Raw genomic sequence first — 12,321 nt, forward strand, 5'->3', positions numbered from 1 at the left:
ACATCTGGTTTTCACTTGATCCCAATGGACCTGATATTTCTCCAAATTGCTGTGTGGAAAAAACAATTTAATTTGATTGAGGTATGAACAGAAACTTACAAGCAAAGTGGAATACCTGCTTTAAGGTTAAAATGGGAAACTTTGCTTTGTGTTGTTATTGCTGAGAAATGCTTCTAGAAGTATTGCTCTCTTTTTAAAAACCTTCTTGTACTGATGCAATCCTAAACTCACCTCTGTAAGATCTCGTTCAAGAAGCATCCCAAGACTGCACCCCCAAATATGTATTTCTCTCTTTTCTGAAAATTTTGTGCAGGTATAATCTATAAAGTTTGATGATGGAGAGATAAGAGTTTATTAGTGAATACACTGAGCTGAAGGCACAACGCTGTTCCTTGCTAGTTTTGTGACCCTGACCAAATTATTTAACTACTCTGAAACTCAATTTCCTCATACACAAAATGGGAATAATGAGTGATCATAAAGACTAAATAAAATAAGGGATATAAACACCTTAGTAAACAGAAATGTCTAAATAGACCCAAAGAAATGCTAATTCTATTCTTTTTTTTTTTTTAAATTTAAAAATGTAATCCATTGAATTAAGCCTTAGATGATGGAAAATTCGAGCTCTTGGTCTTTTCCTGTGTGATAATAATGTGACTCCCTTTTATAAACATTTCCTGTATATAAGTACTCCTTCATGTATCCTGACGTTTAAAGAATCTGATAAACATGGTTTTGACTACCAGAACATCAAAAATCACTCCAAATGCAAGGAACATAAAGCATACCAAAATTATGTTGAAAAGAAACGTTGGCATTCTAAAGGAAGATGGACTATATCCCAATCCATCAAACCTCTGATCATCCTCACATTCTCCCCCATCTCCCCAGAGGGAGGCGTCAGATTAGATTTAGCACAATTCATTCTGCAGCAGTGCTGTGTGAGCTGATAAGCACACTGAGCTGCAAGAGAGCATTGTCTGTGGCTTTCCCCTAGAGCGCTGGCTATTTATTTCATTTCTACCCCAATTGAGCAGACATTTACTAAATTTGCCTTGATGTTGTCATAGGATCCCTTTGAAAAGCACCATTTGCAACGCCTGAAAAGGCTGGCAAAGGAGGAGCCTTGTGACTAGCTCACAGGGCGGTATTGGCATGTGTAGGATTTCTTGGGGAAAATTATCCCTTCACTGGGCAATTAACATCCATCTGGTTATTTTGCCAGCTGAAGAATTCACTGAATTCAGTGCCAGCTACTATCAGGTGTGGATGTTTCAAATTTCCTTTGAATGAGATGTTGAAACATTCATCCCACAATGATATGTCCCTTCTGAAATGTAGTTAAAAATACAGACTAGTATAAAAGGGTCATACAATCACAGAATAGTTTACCAAGGGTTCTTCACTGTTTTTGTACACTTAACCTCATTGACTGTCTGAAAAAGCCCATGGACTTCTGTCTCATAACAATACTTTAAGTGCACAAGATAAGTACATACCATGGTGAAAAACTAATTGTATTGAAATAAAATTATAAATATTTATTAGCATATTAAAAAGTAAGTTCAAGCAGCAGGTCTGATAGCTAGTGTAATTTCAAAATAGTAGTAAGCATAAATGGTATCTCAGGATATATGTAACAACTTTAATGTGACACAAAATTATTTTTATTTCTATTAGTGATAAAGTCAGAGGAATTGCTAACAACTAATGGATTTACTGCCCACATTTATAAACCAAGAAAATGCTTAAAATTTTTCAGTTAGAGATTGGTAAATTACTGAATTTCTCCATTTGTATATATACCCCTCAACTTAGAAATATGTAGTAGAAAAACTTTGGTCTCAGGGTGAAAGCACTGTAACTGACAATCTAGTGCTGGCACATTCCAAATGTGTGCTCCAAGGGAGACCTTTTAATAACTGCGAGTTAAAATTTCTTCAACCCTATTTACAAGAATTTAGTGAAAACCAAATGACATCATAATGGCACCTATAATAAAATGATATCTAATATTTCTTGAGAACTTAGCACATATCAGGCACTGTTACTTCACAGACATTAATTCAAGCAATACAGGGAAGAATTTTTGTATCTAAATATATACTTAAGGTTCCTATATGTGACTAGAAACCTTAGGATATCCTTTTAGTCTAGACTTTATACAGGGAAAATCTTAAAGTCTGCAGACATTCCTCCCAGTCACCAGCAGAAATTATACTGACTGTTACATTGGTATTATTTCAGCAGAAGAAAGGAAATGCAGGAGATCTATTACAAATTCCTCATTTTGTTGAATGTCGCTCTGAGGAATGAAGAAATTCCGACCAAAAAAGTGATCCCTTGAAATTTTCAAGCTTTTGCCTATACTCTTTCCCAAAGTTCTCACTCTGCAGTTTTACAATGATAGCAGTTAGAATAATCATCGAAATACCATAGGCATGGAATAGTCAAGAAGGACTCCTGACCATTCAGAAAGAACGTCAGTAGCAAGCAATGGACTTAATACTGTTAAGAAATAATTTTGATAATATTTCCAAGGTTTTAAAGCACTGCAAAAGAAAGAAATGCTTCACATTATTTTAATGAAGCAAGTACACCTTGATATCAAACCCAACAACTGTTGCCTTAAGGGATTATTATTACAAAAATATAGGTATATATCAATATTAATAAATATATTATAATTCATCATATTAATAAAATAAAACACATGGGCATTTCTCTCAATGTTAATATGCCCTTTGAAAAAATTTATTAAAAATAAATAAGAAATACAAATATTTCACAGACATTGTAAAGCATATCTATATCAAATTCAAAGAACATCCTACTTAAAAGAAACAGATGAAGAATCCTAAGAACCAAACAATGACATGTATAATCAAAATTTCTACTTAGTATTTTTAAGATCATCAGTCAACAAATTAGAGAACTGGCAGAGAGCTGTAGTATAAATTTGGAAGAAGCCAATAACACACGATTGTATACTTGGAAACTCAGGATGGTCTCCAAAAATTACTACCAATAATAAAAGAACTTTTGTAAAGTTCTAGGCACAGATTTTTTTATACATAAAAACAACTACATCCTTTATATGTAAACAACATCCAGTTAAAGGACACAATAAAATAAAAAATCCCATTCAGAACAGCAATAAAACAGATAAAATACTTAGAAATAAATCTAACAAGAAGTGTCAAGATCCAGGGGCACCTGGGTGGCTCAGTAGGTTGAAGCCTCTGCCTTCGGCTCAGGTCATGATCTTAGGGTCCTGGGTTGGAGCCCCGCATCCGGCTCTCTGATCAGCTGGGAACTTGCTTCCTCCTCTCTCTCTGCCTGCCTCTCTGCCTACTTGTCATCTCTGTCTATCAAATAAATAAATAAAATCTTAAAAAAAAAAAAAAGAAGAAGTGTCAAGATCCATACAAAGATAAATTTTAAATGCTCCTGAGGTACCCAAAGATGAGTAGAACAGATGAAAAGGCATACAGAAAGTTTGAATAGGAAGATTTGATATTATAGTGGTCTCCCTAAGTTATTCCATCAATTCATCATGAGACAAATACCACTGAAACCCAACTTTTTCTGTGGTGGGAAGTAAATAAGCTAATTAATGCATAAATTTTATATGAAAGAAACAAGCAAGAATCACTTGGAAAATTGATAAAAAACAGATTGGTGCTTAAGGTGAATAATGCCACCAAATATTGAAGGCCATTCTATAGCTTCAATAAGTAAAGCAATGTGATGCGGGCAAATAAATAGTCAATGACTCAGATTAGAAGGTCCAGAAACAGACCCAAATATGTTTTGGAGTTTGGTGTATGACAAGATACTAATTACAAATAAGTAAAAAAAACACAAACTATTTTGTGAAAAGTTCTGCAAAAACTTGATAGACACTTGGTGTATTATTAGATCTATGCCTCACTCATAACACCAGATCAAAACCATCAAACACTTAAAAATATTCTTTTGAGAATGAAACCACAAAGGAATCGATCGAAAACTTGGAATGTTTAAAAATAATATTGGGTTGGAAAAGGCATTTTTATAAGAACAATGCAAGATTCAGAAGCCACTAAAACATTGTTCAACTGCATAACTGCATGGCAAAAATCACTACACAAAATAAATAGATGAGTAGGAATATATTTTCAATCCATCATAGAAGAAAAATAGACTGCTGGCTTCCACGAGGCTTCAATATATATTTAATAAAGAAATAAAAAACTACCAAAAGCCCACAGAATAATGGGGAAAGGATTATAAGCAGAGTTTTCACACAAAAAGGAATGCAAATGATTCTGAAACACATGGAAAAACATTCAGTCTCATACAGAAACATAAAAAAAAATTCAAATTACACTGACTTGCCATTTTTAACCTATTCAATTGCCAAAAAGAGACAATTTTGAGAATTTACAGTATTGTGCATAGCAAAGCAAGCATTCATACTCTTGGTGAAAATGAAAGTCATACAACCTCTACAGAGGAGAGTTTGGCAATATTAAACAAAAAAGAAAAAAATGCATATTACTTATACGTAAATGAGATGAGTGATATATAGTTATTCACTGCAGTAAAATTCACAATATAAAAAGATTAGAAAAAGCTTAAATGCTCATCAATAAAAAGCTGGTTAAATAAATTATGGTACTTTCATATATGTCTCTTTCATGGTTTAAATTTCTTATACGTAGTTGAACTATGTTCACTTCTACATATCTTCATATTTTTGCATGCTTATGAAATAAATTCCCCAATATTTATAAGGTTACTTAAGTTAAATGACTAGTAACATATGTAACTCTTATAAACAGTTTGATGTATTCTACTCAGTTTAAATAAGTGGCACTACATAAATAAATAAATAAATAAATAAGTGTCACATGTTTGTTGTAACATATTGCAGAAAATTCTAAACTCAATTTTTAAATAATACAACCTTACAGATTGTCACTATCCATTTATTTTTAATTTTTTTATTTCTTTTTAAAAGATTTTTATTTATTTATTTGACAGGCAGAGATCACAAGCAGTCAGAGAGGCAGACAGAGAGAGGCAGGGGAAGCAGGCTCTCCGCTGAGCAGAGAGCCTGATGCGGGGCTCAATCCCAGTACCCCGGGATCACACCCTGAGCCGAAGGCAGAGCCTTTAACCCCCTGAGTCACCCAGGTGTCCCTCACTATCCACTTATTATCTGTCACTGTCAGCATTGACACAGTAGCAGAGGTACTTCTCATCTCATCAGGAATCTGTATGGTCATTGACTGTAGGAAACTCAGGGAAGCCATTCTAAGATGGATCTTAAAGAAACATAGATGAGCATTAAACTCATTTATTTACAGAACTATTTACAGAATAAGTAGTAGGTAGATAGGTGAATAGATTAAATAAATCAAAGTAGACAGACTGCAAGATAGATGGATAGATGGAAAGACAGTTATGGACTAAATGTCTGCATCCCCCCAAAATTCATATATTGTGATCTTAACCCACATTATTAGGAAGTGGGGTCTTTAAGAGATGATAAAGTCATAAAGATGGAATCCTCATGAATGAGAGTAATATCTTTGTAAAGGAAACCCTAGAGATCTCTCACCCCTTTCATTATGTGAGGATACAGCAAGGAGATATGTTGTCTGTGAACTAGGAAGTGAACCCTTGCCAGGCAATGAATCTTTTGGTTCCTTGATGTTGGACTTCTCATCCTCCAGAACTGTGAAAAATAAGTGTTTGCTTTTTAAGCCACCCAGTCTATGGTATCTTGTGATAACAGCCTGAACAGACTAAGATAGACAGACAATTTCTAATTAGTCCTGCTTCTACATCATTGTTGTCCCTAACCACAAACAGAGACAAGCACATATGTGCGTGCACGCACACACACACACACACACACACACACCCCATACTGCTGCCTCCTCAGATTCTGACACCATCCTTTTAGTCAATCTTACTACAAAAAAAAAAAGTCTTGAAGCATGAAAGAGTTTTAAATCAGTGTGATACTTCCCTGTAAGATGGTATTTTTGAAAAAGTGGCTTTCAAATAAGTAGATTCTAAAATCAATTTAGTGGGTTATAAACAATAATTTATTTGAATAAAATAACAGAACACAGAATATCAGCATGCATGATGTGGATTTAAATATTATTTCATGGCAATTTTGGTTTAGTTTTAATTGTAATTTAATTGTAATTTAGTTTTAACTGTAATTTCATATATATACTTCATATATATTTCATAAATATATATATATATATATATATGAGTTAGGTTTTGACATAAAAGATATTTCTTAAAGTGGAACAAGATAAAAAGTCAAAAGTATGTGGAAATTATTGCCAGATTTTAGACACCAAAAAGCAGATGGAAGGATTTAATCTCCAATCTAAATAAGAAATCATTTTCCAAGGCTTTGCAAATTATATTCAGCTATAGCAATTAATATTTACACTGAATTTACTAAATGTTTTTACATTCATCTTTCAATTGATCTTCTAAAGCATTCCTTTTTATGCAGATGAGACAACTGAGATTTAGTAGAGTTGAGTGTCTTTTCTTTTCCAAGTTTATTCGGCTAAGAAGCTATGAAGCAGAATTGGGAATCCAGCCCAGGCTGAATCCTATACCTTCTTTATCGACAGATATGGAAGCCAATTTATTCCCTTATTTATTCATTCATTTAAAAAAAAATGTTTACTGCATAGTCATTGGGCTCCAGGCATAGTGCTGAATACAGGAAATATGTAAGGGCTGAAGAGACACAGCCCTACTTTAATGGAACTCAGGGTCAGATGTCCATGGGCTTGGCAAGTGACAAAATACAACTGGCTCTCAATGAAGTTTAACTTCTCCCGGAATAATGATCTCACTGATACCTGAGAAAATTAAGATGCTGATACAAAAGTAGGGATTTGTCTCTACACAGACCTAGGGTAGAATCTTCACTTATTTTTCCACCTGGCATGTTTCTGACATAGACCAAGTTACTTTTCAAACTCAGCTTCCTCATCTTAAAATGGAGATTATAACATCTAAATTTCAGAAATGTTAGAAGGTTTAGAAATAATACCTAAAAAAAAAAAATTCCTGGTACCTCACTGCCATTATTATTAGCTATTATTGTCAGTGAATCCAAACAAATGTTGAAGAATACTTGCTTAAAACAGAGACTTGGAGAACCTTCATAAATGTTAAAAGTGATAGATATGAAGACTCCCTAATAAGTGCCTGTCAAATCTTATGCATGTATAAATGCCAATTTGTAGTCATTGGTAAATATAAATATAAAAGCTACCTACTAGTAATGTGTTTAATGAGGACAATAAAAGCAACACAGCACAGAAAAAACTGAGAGCTCAACATTCTGATCAGTGCCCAAGTATCTCATTTGCTTCATCTACACATGTCTGTAAAGCCAAGTTTGCTTGCTATTGAAAATTCTCTTGATTTGGTACCAAGTAATCCTCCTTAAGGCATCCATGCTTAAAATGTCCCCACTCCCAAGAAACTGATCAATCACAACTGCCAAAGCTTAAAGCTATTTGGCAACAGTTTGCTTGTTTGTTTTAATTTATTTGAGAGAGAGAGAAAACACTAGCATGGGGAGGAGCAAAGGGACAAGCAGACTCTCTGCTGGGCCACAATGTGGCACTCCATCCTAGGACCCCAAGATCATGACCTGAGCCAAAGTGAGATGCTTAACTGACTGAGCCACCCAGGTGCCCCAGCAACAGGTTTTTGTCGTCGTTGTCGTCGTTGTAGTTGTTTTAAAGATTCCTACAAACGTTTACTCTCACCTTTGATACCTTTCCATCCTATAGAGTTTGGTATTCCCAGGGAAAAGATGCAAATTATGAGGAAGTAGGTGGTAGTTAGAGAATGTAGCTTCACTGAAAAGAAAGAGTTGTCACTTTTCAGTAATAAAAATTCTCTGAAGGTGTCCAGGGTAAAAACCTACAGTTACTTTGGGAAAGTTTTACGTAAGGTCTGACATTTCAAAATGAGACATCAAATATTCTTGGCTGCTTAATTTTTGCAAGTTGGGACTCTTGCGCTTTAGAAAGGGAGAAAAAAAGAGACCACTTGAAGTCTCTTGTCTTCTGTCTATTCTATCAACGCAACCCAATCCAACTGAAAAGGTTTCCTGAGCAAAGGAAACCTTTTAACGAGGTTAAGGTAAAAGATTTAAGAAAGCAAAGAGAAAAGGTTATTTTATCCATGTTAAACACACTAATCTTAAGAGAAAAGTAAGTGGTTCACATTGGGCAAAGACTTGGATTCTTCTAATTCATGGAAGGGTTAATTTACTAGACACTATAAAATATGGCCTCAGAATTACATTTCATGCCTAATCATTTGTTCCTCTGAGCTTTTCCCACCCTTCCTCCTTCTTCTCATCCCAGCCCAAATCATTAACTTCATTCCAAGACTGAACCCAGGAATATTAAAAATTCAGCCTTTCTGAATTTTACTTACTGATGGTTAAATGGGTGATTCCACAGTAAGTGTCACATTTCCAGAGGTGGAACTAAGTCTAAATTAGAGCCTTCCTTCTTTCCTCTCCTGCAAAATCTGACTTCTCTTAGCACAGAAGACCTCCTCCAGTCTAACCCCATGTGATCCAAAAACCCTTCCCCCTGATTCAATGCATTCAAAGGAAAAAGAGAACAATTTAGACTTTGGAAAAGGGCAAAATGACACATAAAACATCAGAAATATGTTAAAATACCACAAATATGGTGGTAGAACAGATTAAAGAAAAATATATTCTTGAATAAAACAGTATCTCAAGCAGGGAGAGTATAAATAAATAATGAAATTTAATTTGTAGTTGTTTGACCTATGCACTGCTATCTAGGGGAGAACACAAAATTCAGAAAGAAGAAAAGGTGTTAGTCACCACCAGGGTCTCTATGACCTACAGGTGTCTTTTTCACTATGAAAAACCCTTCCCTATCCTGCCAACCCCAAGATATTTTGTATAGCGAAGGGAATTCCTCACACACACCTCTTACCCTGCCATCTCAGATGCACCCCTACCACCTTTCATATCATTTGGTTCTGAGAGCTAAGCTGAATTTCAGTTCCCACCTGACCTAGATGTATTGAGCAATACTCAATTGTTCAATCCTGCCTAACTTTGATCTAGAGTCATGGTCATTACCGGGTCCTTCCCACATCTTTCAACCTTATAGTCAGTTTCTCCCCTTTACAAGGAGATAACATAGTGGAGGGGGGAAATAATTGCATCCCATGCCCATGGTCTATGCTAGAGACCTGAGGATTTCCGAGATGCAAAAAGAAGGACATCAGAGGGGAGTCAAAAAGTTGCAGATAGCAAGAAAATAAAGGGAAGAAAGAGGTACTGTAATTCAAGTCTTCATAACGGAATGGAGTAGTAGTAGTATGGGGGTCATATGGCAAAGTCTCTGAAGAGCAAAGGAATTAAGTCCCACATTGATAGATGCATATAGAAATGGGTTAAGGACTGAACAACTTATCTAAACAACTTATCTAAAATCCCTAACCTATTTCTGTACCTCCTAACCTCATCTCCCATGTTAACCCTAGTGCCTGGCTTCACCAGTAGCAACCATAGAAACTATGTGAAAACTATTAACATAGGTAAACAAGTACTTTTCAATCTTAGCTATTCATTAGTAACATCTGGAGAGCTTATTTAATAAGCCCATCTGGCACCCTCACCACCAACACCAGAGTTAGGACCCAGGTATCAATACTTAGTGGTACTCTCTAATCTGGTCCCAATATATAGTCAATACTGAGAACTACTGTTTTAGTTCAGTTGTTCTCAAACTTAAGTGCTACATCAGAATTACCCAGAGGGCTTGCCAAACAGAATGACTGGGCCCTAGCTCCAAAGTTTCTTATATAGCAGTTTTGGGGTAGAGCTTGGAGTTTGCACAGCTGATATTAATACTGCTGATCTGGTAGCACATCATTGTATTAGAGAAATAGCTTGGCAGTTGTAGTTAGGGAATGGGAGGAAGGGGTATAACACAATCATACTAATATATGACCCCTTAATTGATGACCCAACCCATACAATGTAATGAATAAGAGACATATCCCAACAGCTAAGGGTGAGGGTCTTGGTCTCAGACATAGGAAAGATGGAATTAGTCCAGAACAAAGTTTATAGAATCTCAGTAAAAAGTTTCCTTACAGAGTAAAGCTATATAGGAATGGGGGTTCTGGATTTAAGGTATTACCTACCAAGACTTGTACAACTGTGCCTAAAACAAGAAATCTCAACTGAGTGATTAATTCTAGGAAGTCTGTGCTATAGCATATCGATCTCTTAGCAGATGAAGGTGACCACAGTTACATCCCCTATAACATGAAACAGTATTTAATTTAGAGGTCTCAACTGAGTCTTGGGGGGAAATAATAAAGGTGATTCATTTTTTTTAAAACATAATACTGGTTAGGAGGAGGAAAAAAATATTCTTAGAGCAAAAGAACATTTAGTTAAAAGGCTTCCACCATTCAAACAAAAGTTATAGGTTAATATTAGGCTGAACCTTTAAAATTGCCAATACTCAAATGATTCTGGCCTATAAAAATGACAGTTTATTATGGTTCAACCAACACTAATCTCAGAAACAAAGTATGGTGTGTTTCATTGGAATCAAGTGGAAGTTAATAGTTTGAAGCTCCATGAGCTAAAACACCTCATCCATTTTCTTCATTATTGACCCCAACAAGTTCTTATGCCTGGGACATGGTTAAGGACTGTATTTAATAAATCTTGTTTGCATGAATAAATTATCTAAAAATAAAGTGTTTCCAGGGCATCTAAAAACCCTAAATATGTACATTTGGAGACAGAATTTGTTTTGATTTTTCATTTTCTATGCTGGGTTGTTAATTTTTGAAACTTCTTTTTTTCTATTTTAATCAATTCATTGTTATTTGGGGTTTGTGGGGGGTTTTGGTTTGTTTTCTTTGTTTTTATTTTACTCCTGTGAGGTCACCCATAGCACCATGGCCAATACATACCTATTGTCTAGACATGCCCAGGATGCACTTTGCCCTGTCAACCCCTTCTATCTTGCAGAACTGAATCATTATTTCACTGTTACACTTACAATCGCTGTTCAATAAAGTTTCCAGTGGACCCCCTTTCACCTTTGCCAGATTTCTAGTTTCTTGCTTGAATGTCCTTCATCTTTTCAAATTGTCCTTTGGCTGTATTCAATACTTAAGTGACCATTACTTCGCAATGCATGCGCCGTAACCCCAATTTTCCATTCGTTGGAGTTTATTTTCAGAGGAAAATTGCACTTCATTACAGATCTATTCATCTGTGAGTTGGGGGAATACAGTATTATTCCAATCTTAAATGGGTCATTTTTTTTTTTCTCTTTTTGCTTGAGTAGGGAATGGGAAAATAAGTTTGGGCTCCTTTGTAGTTGATTTGGCAAGGATACTTAATCGGAACTATTAGGGTCATGGCAATTTCTCAATGCCAAGACGAATATATATTACTTATGAAATATAAACAAAAGGGCCACACTTGAAAATTCTAAGTGCACTATAAACTCACAGCAGGTTAAAAAAAAAAAAATGTGATTCAAAGAACTCAAAGCTGTGCATAACAACACTATCTAGCTCAATATACTAGTCCCTCACTTCCCATGACAAAGGTGCTCTAAAACAGAGCTTGCATGTTAAATTCTTTTGTACCAAATCACATTTTTGGTGTCATAGAAAACAAACAGCCAAAAATTAAAGAATGCATTTAAACAGCACTGTAGAGTTTATGAGAGGCTTTAATGTAAGTAACTGGATTCTCATTTAAAAGAAAACTATGAAGGAGATAAGACAAGCGGCGGTATGTCCACATAGTATGACCAGGTTAGGCTACAGAACTTGCCCAATTTCACACAACACATAAAGTTGCAGAGATTAGTTATTAACTTAATATTTAGTTCTGAAATTTAATGTTGTTTTCTACATTTCAGGCTACAGGCATCCATAGTTTAACTTTTTTTTCCCCAAGATTTTACTTATTTATTTAAGTGAAAGAGAGCAAGTGAAAGAGAGCACGAGCAAGGGGTGAGAGGCAGAGGGAGAGGGAGAAGCAGTCTCTCCAAAGAGCAGGGAGGCTGATGCAGGACTCAATCCCAGGATTCTGGGATCATGACCTGAACTGAAGGCAGATGCTTAACCAATTGAGCCACCCAGGTGCCCCCATAGTTTAACTTTTGATTTTATATATCAGGCTGGTTTTGACTTACCTTTCTTTTAGTTGGATATCTTTCCTATAGATCTGATTGT

This window comes from Mustela nigripes, chromosome 1 (genome assembly GCF_022355385.1).
Source record: "Mustela nigripes isolate SB6536 chromosome 1, MUSNIG.SB6536, whole genome shotgun sequence".
Classification (NCBI taxonomy): Eukaryota; Metazoa; Chordata; class Mammalia; order Carnivora; family Mustelidae; genus Mustela; species Mustela nigripes.